The sequence below is a fragment of the Galeopterus variegatus genome, unplaced genomic scaffold (genome assembly GCF_000696425.1).
Source record: "Galeopterus variegatus unplaced genomic scaffold, G_variegatus-3.0.2 Scaffold1845, whole genome shotgun sequence".
Taxonomy (NCBI): Eukaryota; Metazoa; Chordata; class Mammalia; order Dermoptera; family Cynocephalidae; genus Galeopterus; species Galeopterus variegatus.
The window spans coordinates 95,696-106,902 of record NW_007727956.1 but is presented as its reverse complement, the minus strand read 5'-3'; positions in this window follow the sequence as shown (position 1 = coordinate 106,902).

Here is an 11,207-nt window from a genome sequence, read left to right as displayed (position 1 = left end):
AAGAATGTGAATTTATATATTTTTTAAAAAGTGGCTATAAATGTTGATTGTATGACATGTGTTTTTATATTTTCTTCAGAGAATATGTAGTAAATTAAACATCAGTAACAGATCCAGATAGTGTTGCTGTTTGTATTCTCACCATAAGGTACCTGAATTATGTTTTCTTCCTAAATCTCAGGACACAGAATATATTGTATATGTATAGAAGCAGATATGTTTCATAAGAACCAAGAGTCATCTCACCTAAGATCAAGAAATGTAAACACTATTTGCAGATCATTAAACTAACAAAAAAGACTGTTCAAACAGCACAGGGTTGAGCATTAGAATTATAGAATAAAAAAAGCACAAGAGCGTTTAATTTCAACAGTTGGCATATGGCAAAGCTAAAGCCTCACTCACACTGGCCAGACTGAATCAGCCCTTATGCCCAAAGAGTCTCGACCTCTCCTTCCACTTCCAAGTCCTCATTTTCTGGCCTCCTCCTCATCTATCAAAGTCATCCTCATCCTTTACATACTCTGCTGCAGAAAACAGAGGGCTCAGTATAAATTCTCTCTGACTAATTGTGTATTTTAGATGACGTTGGAGAGTCACTGGACCTGCTAATTGTTTGTACTTCCTAATGACAGAAACTAAATTCACCCATAGATCACCTGCTCTGGGCTATGCTTGGTGCCAGGTGCAGGTATTGCAAAAATAACCCAGTAGTCCTTGCCCTCAAGAAACATTTAGTGCATTCCTATCCCAGGAGCAACAGAGCTGTGAGCAAAGTGTTGAGTATCAGCCATCTATTTGCTGATTGAACAAATGAGCTAGCTGCTTTTAAGAAATACCATTTGATGTTTGGGTATGCACAGCATGAGAGTGTTATTGATGTTAAAAGGAGTGTAGGAGACTTATTTATCAAGTTCCCGAATTCTCTACTTCTGTGTGTTAGAATTGCATCTACCTCTGAGCTAAAATATCAGAAGAATTAAGTTATTATATATGGTAGAAATTATTATAAGTTAAGTTATTATTAAAAAGTTATTATTAAGTTATAAGTTATTATTAAGTTATTATTAAAATTAAGTTATTATAAATGGAAGAAATAAATGACAGAAGGTAATATATACACTGAAAGGGTTTGAAAGGGATGTTGACAAGGACTGATGTTTGACAGATTATGGTAGAACTTTTTTGAATCTGTCTTTGACTCCAAAACAAATACTTCGGTAAAGATTGGATCTTTTTACACAACAAATGATCAGTTATTTTATACCATTTATATGTACCTCAGTGATTCCTATCTATACGTGCAAAACATGCTGCAGAAACCACAGATAATTTCCTAAAATTGATTTTTTTTTTTTTTTAGATACACTGAACTGTCAACTATATGAGTTGGTGAGGGTTGAGTCTGTATTTTTGTGCCCTGGCAAGGATACAGCCTGCTAGGATTCAAGTAAAAAGCAATTTAATTATTCATCAAACCTCCATGAAGAGCACCTGTGTGCACAGTGGTCAGAGTGTGGACTCCAGTGGCAGACTGCTGTGTGTAAATCTTGGATAACCCACTAGCAATAGGGGACTCTGGGTGTGTCACTTAACCCCATATGCTTCAATTTCCTCATTTGTGAAATAAGAATAATAATAGTCTCTACATCATAAGGTTATTGTGAGAATTAAATTAATATATGTAAAGTGCCTGGTATGCAGGTAGTGCTACATATGTATTAACTGTTGTTAATGATCATAACTGGTTAATGCCTTTTCTAGCATCATTCTTCTTCCTCGAGAATCCCTAAGGGAGCTAAAATGTATAATAACCACTCATTAAAAATGGAGAAATTGAAGCAGATGTTGTATCTGCCTCATACATCTTACATCTATTGGCATTTGAGTAAGAACCACAATATTTAACCCAAAACTCAGCTAGTGGTTCCCAGCTAACACCACTTCCCTGTCTCTCTTTTTCTGTACTTCTGAGGCTCTTTGAAGACTTCACATATAAACACCATAGCTTTAATTTAGATCAGAGTTTATTCTAAAGGACAAAGGTTAGTTATCTTTATTTGAATAAAAAGAGATTTATGGGGAATTGCAAAAATGAATAAAATGAGGAAAGTTGAGAAATTGCTTGGATAGAAAAGCAACCTCTCTCAACTCCGAGCTAAATATACTTGATCCCCATAGATTGCTCCCAGCATGCACAGAGACAGAAAAATCAATAATCAACTCAAGAGAGCAGACAGAGCCATTTTTATGTAGTCATTAGAAAAGCCTTTAATGCAAAACACGAAGTTCTAGATTTGTCAGCCCCTCCTGCCATCACCACTATAGCTCATTCTGTAGCTACTTTGAGAAAGCTAAGTCTGAACCGTTGCTCAGCAGAGCCCTAGAGAGTGACAAAGACAAATTAATGGGATCCTTGTGTGCCAGAATAAAGTATAGACCCTGTCACCACCAATATATGTTAAGACCATTAAGGTCATTTTTAATGAACTGAACTTTTCATTGGGAAGCTTTGCCAAACTTGTTGAATTAAGGGAAAGAAACCTTTACAAAATTGCAAGATAAACTAATTTCCCTCCATGTGAAGAAGAAATGGTTCATAAAAAGTATTCTGAGTTTACAATATTTTAGATTTTTATCAAAGTCAGAGAAAATAATATGCATTAAAAACTACATTCTGGTATTAAGTTGACAACTACAAATGCCCTGATGGCATTGTAAGCTATGATGGTATCTGAGTCTCTGGAACATGGTTTTTTAAATAGTCAGGCTATCCTCAGAGAAAATCAGACTTTCAAATCATGTTCTGTTCACGGGTAATCAGAAAAACAAAGGGAAAGAAAGATGGTCTGAGACAAGTGTCATGTCCTCATTTTTCATTTGTGAAGAGAGTAATTTGGCTGCATTTGTATCTGCTGCATGTGGTTAGTACTCTATCTCCCCTTTTCCCCAAAATGTTGTGCAAGTTGAGTTTTAAAGAGTAAATAAAATAGATAAGAGCTCTTGTTGGGTCCCTCTAACCTAGGAACAATTCGAAAATACTCCAGAATCTTCACTGTTGAGTAGCTGGCAATATGATAAAGTAGTGTTTCACCAGAGAGTCATGTATAAATTATTAAAGCCAGCCTCTGTCTCAAAACTGCTCAAAAATTCTTTTCTTCTGCTACACGATTACCCAACAACCTACCAAGATGAACTGAGGCCAGCACTTACCTTGTACAGCTATGAGAAATGTAAATGAATAAGCCTCCTACACTTACCGAATGTGGGTACAGTAACTTTAAAAGACCATAAGAATCTCCAACAACAGGAAAAGGTTTGTATTCCTTCATTTCAATGCCTAGAACAGAAAAGTATAATTTAATTTCTTAGAGTTTTTTAGGCTGTTGCCTCTTTATTTAGCTTGGTTTCAGTCTTTGGGCCCCAAAACAAGCCCAGTATCAAATCACTCATCACATTAACTTTTACTCTCCTGTGTACTGATTAGTTTATTTATCTGAAAACATATTTATTGAGCACCTATTGTGTGACAGTCTACCTTCATAGAGATTTGGTCTAGTGAAGGAGATGGTTTACATAAAGGTTTATACTGTCAATATCAAAGACTGGTAACTGCTCTAAGAAAATGAAAAGATGTTGTGTGAGAGTCAACAAGGGATGCAATAAGCCTGGGGATCAGAAAAGTCCCCTTTGAGAAGGGACATGCAAGCTGAGACCTGAAGGATAAGTGAGAGTTATTCCAAGCTGAGAGCAGGGAGGAGGGTCATCCAGGGAGTGACCCACACATGCCAAAATCTTGAGTCAGGAGAGAATTACACACATTCAAGGAAGTGAAAGAAGAGTAGTGTGGCTGGAGGGTAGTGATTGGGAGGAGAGCAGTGGGAGATGAAGATGGAGAATAGCATAGTGTCCCGTTGGGAGGGAGCTTGTCTTTTTTTCTAGGGACAGTGGGAAACAATTACAAGCTTTACATATTGAGATTCCCCCTGGCTACAACGTGAAGAATGGATTGGTAAGGGGTAACAGAAGAAGACAGACCAGTGGCAGTTGTGGCAGTCCAGGTGAGAGGTGGCATTAGCGTCAATGACCATGGTTTATGTGGCACCCCAAGAGGCAGGACCATGAGGCAGTGAAGAGCCCAGGCTGTGGAACTAGCCAGCCAGGGTTTGAATCCTGACCTTGCCGTTTACTCAGCAGTGCGACCTCAGAAATCTCTGTGTTTCAATCTTATCACCTAGAAATTGGGGTGAAAATATTACTGTTAAAATAAACTTTCAAAAGGGTGTAATCATGACTCTCATGCAAATATTAAGTGAACACATCTAAAAATTTTATTCAACTCACTAATTATTGAGGAAAACAGTAAGATGCTAAAACTACTTCACATGAGAATTGGATTTAGAAAAGTTTATATTTTCTTCTAGATAAAATCATTTGCATTGACATGAACAGAAAAAAATAATGTTTATCATTATGGACAAGAAACTTCTGTCTCTGTGGAGTTGCAAAATAGACTAGCCAAAGATAAGGCAAAGGCTCATACTTTCACAGAATTAGACTATCCCTGGAAGCCTGCTAGGTGGTGTCAACATTTCACTGGAAAGACAACCAATAATCTCTTTTGCCCATTTCACAATGTTTCCAATGGCACCAATTTCACAACAATGTTATAATGCGTTATATACATAAAATGCATAAAGCACATAATTGTAAATGTTAGTTATTATTATTGTTATCTCAAGGTGGTGGTAGGGGAGAGGGAGAGAAGTAATTGAGTTTAAGATATATTTTCCAGGGAGAATTTATAGAATTTGGTAACAAGTGGTAGGGAGGAGTAGAGGAAATTGGGGGCTCAAGAGTAACTCCTGCTTTTTCACTTGAGCAATTGGGTGGCCAGTACAAACGTTTGCTGTGATGGAGAAGATTGGAAGAATAGGTTGCTAGAGGGTGAAATCAAGAGTTTCCTTTTGGACATTTTAAGTTGGAGATGCCTTTGAAACTTAAAAGTAAAATGTCAAGAAGAAGAGAGAGCAATGTGCAGGAGTCAAGAGCATGAAACCTTACTAGCTGTGTGACTTGTGCCTCAGTTTCCTTTTCTATGTATTAAATGGGGATTATAATAGTTCCCATCTCATCAAGTTCTTGTTATAACAACTTTTATTTATGAAACACTTAGAATAATGCCTGGCACATACGAAACACTATGTAAGTTTTTTTAAATATATTTTTTATTGTAAAGTAATTGATTGTACATATCTGTGGGGGTTTTAATAAAAAGATTCAATTAATGTTTATTCTTTTCAAAGAAAAAAGTTCTAAACTAGAGGTTAAATATTTAGAAGTTTCCTGTATATTGATGGTATTTGAAGTTATGAATCATTGGTGAACACATTGGAAGATAGCACAAAACTGAGCCATAAGGCACTGCAATATTTAGAGTTTGAGGACAGGAGAAAGAACCTAGAAAAGGAGACTGAGAAGGAAGTGACCAGAGAAGAAAACTGAGTTTGGTGTCATGTAATTCAAGAAGAGAAACTACCTCAAGAAGAAAGCTATTGTCGAAAATGCACTGGAAACCGCAGAGAACTCATCCCTTGCAATCTTTTCTTATAGTATAAAATCTCTTTGAAAGGAAAAAGTGCTCTTTAATGCAGTCAGCTTTTCTTCCCCTACTTCTAGCACTGAGCATTTTCTGCAAGAAAGCCACTGAGGCATTCTTGCAGAGAGGGCAGTACCTTTTAAAGAACCCAAAAGAGCATCATTATCATGAGAAAATGAAGTCTGCTGCTTGGAAAGTGCCACTCAATATACCTCCCTCAGTTCTGCCATAGTGTGTTTTGGAATTGGGTCCTTCCCTCAAATTATTATGATTAACATCATTAGACAGGGACAGTCACTGAATTTTTTCTTTTCAAATGGTTGTCTTGGTGTCTGCATCAAAATTGTCATTTGTTTTATTTAAATTTGCAGGATCATTCTGTTCTTGGTTATACTACTGGGGCAACTTACAGTGCTGAAGACCGTTCCAGCCTGGGCATGATACTTAAGGACTTGAGGAACCTATGAAAAGAAGTGGTGCTGTCAGATGTTTTGGGGAGTGGTGTCCTGGACACCTTTGGAAAATTTTGCTTGGAGACCTCAATATGAGTTTCATAACTAGTATGAATGACTTGCAGCTCCAGAGAGCTGTAAACTAACAACATCAGTGGAGAAATGTTTTCATAATTCCACATTGAGATCAAGTGTCCTGACTAAAGATCTTTCATAATAAGTTATTGTCTCATTTATTTGGAATGATTTAGGTGTGGTTCTAAGTGAATGTAGAGGCATATTTTGGATAAGCATTGTCCCAAAGCTTTAATGCTCCAGCTATATTTTTAAATAATTATTTTAAGGTTGCCTGATTATTATGGATTTTATAAGTAATTCTAAAATTCCTAAAGTGATTTAGTTGAAGTTACCTTCCCTTTGTGGCAATCCAAAGGGTTTTTGCTTACTTATTTTGGAGGGTTTAAAAAAAAATCTTCGCTTTTAATTTCACTGAAAAACATTAAATAACTGAAGAGTTTTTACATAAGATCTTCTAATCTCATGTAAAAGTGTAAGTAGATGAAAGTAGAAGTAGAAAGAAGGCATGTCCCTTTCCCTTTTCCGATTTTCTTTCTCACCCAGCAGCAATTATTTTCTCATAGGAGTATAGCCAAATGCCTCTTCAGATGCCCAGCTTAGGTTTGGATAACTGTACCTTTTTCTAAAGATTTTACTCCATTAATGTCTCAGGAATTGCTCAGAATCAGAAGAACCAACTTTTCAAGATTAAAGAAAAAGAATAAGAAAAAGGAAGATTGGGTTAGAAATAAGAAGGGGCAATATGGAATAACATATTATTATCAATAAAGTATGTGCATTATTTTGCCCCCAATGACATATTTATGTAAAAGCCTTTTTGGTTAATTCAGGGTAGAATTACTTAAACAATATTTCATTTTTCCAGTATACTATTTTGATTCTCATGAAAATATAAAATGAACATCTCTCAAAGATTTTATTTACCTCATTAATTAATGAGGGAACAGTAAGATGTTACAACCAATTCAAAGGAAATTTGAAAGAACCATACATATAAGGGCACTTCAAAAGATTTGTGGAAAAATAGAATTAAAAGATAATATGAATCTTTCCATGAACTTTTTGAATTTCCCTCATATAGGCAAGTAAGAATGCTGAAATGAATTTACAAATAGATGCAAAATGGGTGACAAACAATTGCATTCTACTATGCACAGTTAATCTGAATTTCTATGGGCAAGAATCATGGGCAAGAAATCATTACCAGTTTTCTGCAACTTATAGAGCTCAAAGTCAATGAAAGGCTAAGATAACCATGAAGGGTGCACTTACCAGGATATCCAGTAATCTTTTGGGTCCATTTTAAAGTCTTTTCTAATTTTTCCTTACACTCTCAGTTTATTTCCTTCTATCTCCTCACACTGCTCTTGTGCCACAACTCTCTTGCACAAACATACACCTAAAGAAAGAGGTAAAGAGGATCCACACCCCTGTAGGTTCCTTACACTCTCAGTTTATTTCCTTCTATCTCCTCACACTGCTCTTGTGCCACAACTCTCCTGCACAAACATACACCTAAAGAAAGAGGTAAAGAGGATCCACACCCCTGTAGACTCATAGCTCAAAATGTAATAAGACTGAAAACTATACCAAAATTATTTCTAACATGCTTTCCTGTAAGTTTCAATTTGCGTTATGAAACTAGAGCATGAGACTAGCAATAGCATCTAAATAAGACTCTTATGAATCTATTCTTATCTTAAATACTCCCGAGAATTTTTTTAAAACAAACATATATTAGAAAGGAAGGGAGAGGAAAGTAATGGGAGAAAAGGAAAAGTTAAATATGTTAGTTAGAGACCATGTGTCCATACAATGCAAGCCTAACACTGGCTAATGTCCATGGTGACATGAGACCAATTAGCCAAGTGTAAATTGTTTCTGTTCAGTATTATGTTAATAAAGTGATTATTTTTATTATTTCAGTGCATATTTCTAACTTCATAATAGCCACTAATAAACTAGACCACTTAGGGATTTTACAAGTGAATTCGATTATCATTGTTTTCTATTTCATAAAAGGGACTATGGTAAATGACTCCAATTTAAGCATAAGCTTTTTGTTAATCAAATGAACAATGTGGCTATAGTTGCTTCTTTCCAATATAATGAATGATCAGAATTCAGGTGATTGTGTTTTTAATCCCCGATATTCGTGATCACCTGAAATGAGTAATCATTATTTCTAGTCTAAAACAAGTGTGCTTTGAAAAAAGTTATTTATGGTCTCTACAGTTACGGTTCTCAGTTACAAGGCAAGCCTGGAGCTTTATGAGCAGATGGAAAAAATAGATGCAGTAATGGAATATATAAATAACCAGATACCTTTATCTTTAAGTCTGACCGTTCTGCTGACCAACCAGGGACATAAAATTCAAAGTGCAGAGTGTATGTGGAATGTATTTAATTTAAAATGTTTTTAGAAGATACTGATTTAGAAATAAGATTTGGATGTTTAATATACAATTGATCTGTACCTATAGGAACTGAGTGTCTTTGTATAACATAAATTGTTCATCATTTATATCCAAGGCCGGGTGAAGTTACTAAAATTTCTTAGGTCTTTAAATGTCAACAACTGAGCACATTTACCTACAGTTATGTTACTGTGCCAAGGTAATATATTCACGCCTAAATGTTGGAGTTGAAAATTCCAAAGTGGTGAAAATATGCTTGAATTATATGGTTCATATGATACCCATATGCACTAAAAAATTATTTCAATATATGGGACATGTATATTTTCAAGTCATTGTTTGGCCGTAACATTTTATTATAGTATCAACTTTGATCTTTCACCAAAATATAACCCACAAGATTATATGTATTTTTAATCATTCTTGCTGAAGCCAATCAAAAACATGCAGGATTAACAAATAGACTTTAAATCAATTTGGGGTTGTAGGGCCAAGCAGGCTAATTTTATTGTTTTTGTAATCTCAAGAGATGAAATTGGATAGACACAAAAGTAACCTTTCACCTAGCATAAGTAGCAACCAGAAGGAACTAGTTAGTAATTTAGTCTGTAGTTGGTGGCTGCGTTTCCCTGAGCTGTCATCAAATATCATGTAACAATTATGCTATTCTGGGAGATATAAACACTGAAAATCCCATTTTCTGGAAGACTGAAAGTGAGCCTAACCTGTTCGGATCTGTGTCCTGTGTCCTTGCTTTCAGTTGTCATTCTGATGTTTTGCAATATATTGTGCTGTGTCTGGCTGAGGAACACAGCTGACACTGTCCTGGCAATGCTCTCAACATCCGACTTTATTCATCTGTGCCTTTGCCTAAAATATTTTAATGTGTATTTTCCTTTATGTCTACACCTGTGTTGTTAAATTCAGTGCTTGTGTCATATTTTTGTTCCCGGAGCCAGGCAGGTGTGCATATGAATGTGCTATAAGAGGGTTAAAATGATCTGATCGCAGATTTTGGTATATATATATATATATATATGGGTGTGTGTATAAATATATAAACATACACACCCATATATATATATATATTTGGCAGCTGGCTGGTATGGGCCGGTTTTATATTTTTAAAAAGCTCCTCCAGGTGGCATTATTTAAAGAGAGAAGACTTTTTTAATCTTTTAGGATACTATTTTCTCCCAAGTTCTCTAGATGCCAGAGGATGGAGTAAAGGAGTCAAAAAAAGAAGAGAGGGAGGTGAAATTGTAATGAGAATTTCTTGGGAATAATTTTGGGTGTCCAGTCCACCCTTGTCCACCTTCCTGACAGGGTTGTACGAGGATACTTCAAAACATTAGTGGAAAAATAGAATTAAAGGATAATGTGATGTTTTCCGTGAACTTTTTGAAGTACCCTTGTACGGTGACCTTTCTTCTCTCGCAGTGGATGGTTCTTCAAAGGGTCAGGCCCTTCTTGAAGGGCCTCTTGCCATGCCTCAGAGCCCTGCGTGCTGCTTTGCTTTGGGCAAGTCTGGCTCTCCTGGCCAGACCGCCTCAGTTCCACATGAAGCCCAGGCTCAAGCCCAGGAAACATCTTCGTTGTGTTCCTTCCAGTTCGAAAACTTGGATTGGCTTGCTGTTAGAATTTCAATTTCCCTGAACTAGATATGAACTATTTGCACTTGCTAGGATTTAATGCCATAACCTTCTTATCAGTTCTTTCTTTTTTTGCCAAAGTCAAGGTTAAGGAACAAGGTTTACATGACTCCTCAGCACGACTCCCTGTGAGAAAGCAATAGGATCATGGAAAAACAAAAAAGTTTTTATCCCAAAGTTCTTTTTCCAAATTAATATACTAACTTTTTGAAAATGTTAGTGGTTGCCTTTGGGCTTTTTTCCCTAGGCCCCACTCAAGGTCATTGCAGTTATGGCCATGGTTGATTAAGGGGGGGAGGAGGGGGTGGAATTTGGATATTTTCCTACAGTCTAGAGAAACTCAGAGAAAAAAAACAAAAGTAACTTTTTACTAGTGTGGCTTCTTTTGGAGGGTGGGGGATGGAGGATGTTGAACAAACTCGTACTAATGTAGAACCTCTTGTTTACCGTGACATGCCTGTGGATTTAAATTTGTAGCATGGCTTTTCTCTATGATATAAAAAGAATTGGTTCAGACTAATTCAAAGAATGTGTGAGGAACAATATTTTCTACCATTCTTGGAAACTTACAAAAAAACCCCAACCTTTTTATACTGTCCATATAAATAAATCTTGGGAGGTACATTGAGCAAAAAAGCAAAGAAAGTTACAGAATATGAGATCCAGACTAAAAAAAAAAAAACTTCCAAATACTTCCTTAAATATCTCCAAGAGCTTATTTTGTTATAGTTTTTGGTATCGGTATTAGTCTGCTATAAGAATAGCTAGCATCTTGCAAGCAGCACAAGTGCTGAGATTTAGAGCACAGAGAAGAAACCACCAATTCCCTGCTCTGAAGAGCTACCACTGTGGGTGCGAAAGTGGGGAGTAAGCAGGTGGTCTCTGGCTGGAATGTCTTACAGTTGGGGGTTCATATGATACTCACAAAGCAGGCAATCCAGAAACGGTGGCAAATGAGCTCATGAACTAAACTAAAGCGCCATGACAGGACAGAGTGGCAGAGCCTGAG